The following is a 1,662-nucleotide window of genomic DNA, read 5'->3' as shown; positions in this document are numbered from 1 at the left end:
AGTTACAGGCCAATGTAATTTTGAGGTTCTTATCCTTTGTGTTCGCACAAAGTTCTGCATCTATAAATGCGACAGTGAAATACATATCTCATCGAGCCCAGAGGGTGATGAGACCTTCGGCAAATAAGGGCTTTCCATCAGAGTGGAATGTGGCAGGGCTGTGGCGAGGAGCTGGATCGGATCCTCCGTGTTATGTGCTGCTTCCTCTGCTGTGGTTTCGTTCCGTGTTCTTGTTCCACAGAGAGAGAAGACGAGAGCTGCTCTTCTGCTGTGAGTCCAGGCCTGAAGGCCCCACAGCCACCTGGGCCACAGGGAGAAGGAATGTGCTGACTTAATGATGCACCGTAAATCAGAGGAGCCACACAGCGATCCTGGAGCTGCCATTGGAGGACACTGTGTCTCTGGAAGCCCAACCCACTGTGGACATGAAGCTCAGAACATGTGGAAGAAAAACAAAACAAAACAGAGACACTATGTGAAGGCGCCTGCTACAGCTAGCTCGCTGTGGGCCACGATTCGCCTGCCAACGTCCACGTTGGTTGGAGGTTGAGGTTGTCTCAGCCGGGCAAGACAGAGACGAGGAGGAGGGTTGAACGGAGTGCAGAGAGCTCTACCCCCTGAAGGCTGATGGGATACTAGATGGGGGCATGAAGGGGCTGAGCACCGGGGCAGACTGCTGTAAGTGATTGCAGCTGCTGCTGAGGCCTTGAAGTTGGCTACAAAAACATCCAGCCAAGTTGGGCAGATGACAAGGTGTGGAGGAGTCTGTTTGTTTGAATCCTGCAGGAGGTGCCAACGCAAACTGAGAAATCACAACAACAGAGGTGCAGTGCTGAGATTTAAGACAGATGTCACTGCTGAGCTCTTCACACGTCTGCAGATGAGCTCATTTGATAAAGAGCGTCTGAAACTATTGCCTTAAATACGTCTCTACCTGTGACTGTACAACAGAAGGAAAAGGAAGAATAGTCTGTCCTCCAGAAGACTTAAGAAATGAGAATAGGTCTGTGATGCTATGAAGTTGACTCTTATCCATTGAAGTATTCCCAACGCATTGGTGGTTCAGTGGTAGAATTCTCGCCTGCCACGCGGGAGGCCCGGGTTCGATTCCCGGCCAATGCAACATCCCTTTTATGATTTTTTTTATTCACTCCATTGTTCGACAATTACAGGATTTTTCTTTTCTTTTTTTCTTTTTTCTTTCCTTTAATTAGCAGTTTTGTAAGAATAACTTTGTTTTAAGGTTTGAGTTTAAAGCCATAGCCATGAATATGAAGGCTCCTATCTGCAAAGAGGGGTACTGCAGAAAGAGTTATAACAGTGTACTATACCAGTCCTTAATTAAACCTAACAGCAATTACGTTTTAATTACTGATGACAAAAATTAGACTTTTCAAACAAAATTTTCAACATTTTTTTTCCAGATTGGACTGCACTGTTGATATTTTCCAAATAATGCATTAGTAGTAGTCGTGGTCCTAAAGTACACAGACGCTTCTATCATCTTCTACCAGCTCCTTGTGAATGGGGCTGTTCACGGCACAGCAGCAGCCACAGCAGAGAGGCTGCTGCTGAAAGATGCTTCATTTTTCTCCCCAGGACCAACTTCTCCATGCAGTGTGGGACAGGACTAATGACAGTCATGTTAATGATGTTGACACT

At 46.3% G+C, this 1,662-nt stretch overlaps 1 non-coding gene across 1 annotated transcript; it reads left to right on the top strand.

The window, feature by feature from the left end:
• The first annotated feature begins 1,051 nt into the window (after window positions 1–1,051).
• On the top strand, window positions 1,052–1,122 carry trnag-gcc (transfer RNA glycine (anticodon GCC)). The gene has a single exon. It is a non-coding gene; the product is annotated as a tRNA-Gly (tRNA).
• The last annotated feature ends 540 nt before the right edge of the window (window positions 1,123–1,662 follow it).

Source organism: Cynoglossus semilaevis, chromosome 16, assembly GCF_000523025.1.
Source record: "Cynoglossus semilaevis isolate Cse_v1.0 chromosome 16, Cse_v1.0, whole genome shotgun sequence".
In the NCBI taxonomy this organism is placed as follows: domain Eukaryota; kingdom Metazoa; phylum Chordata; class Actinopteri; order Pleuronectiformes; family Cynoglossidae; genus Cynoglossus; species Cynoglossus semilaevis.
This window is presented reverse-complemented; position numbering and strand designations above follow the sequence as displayed.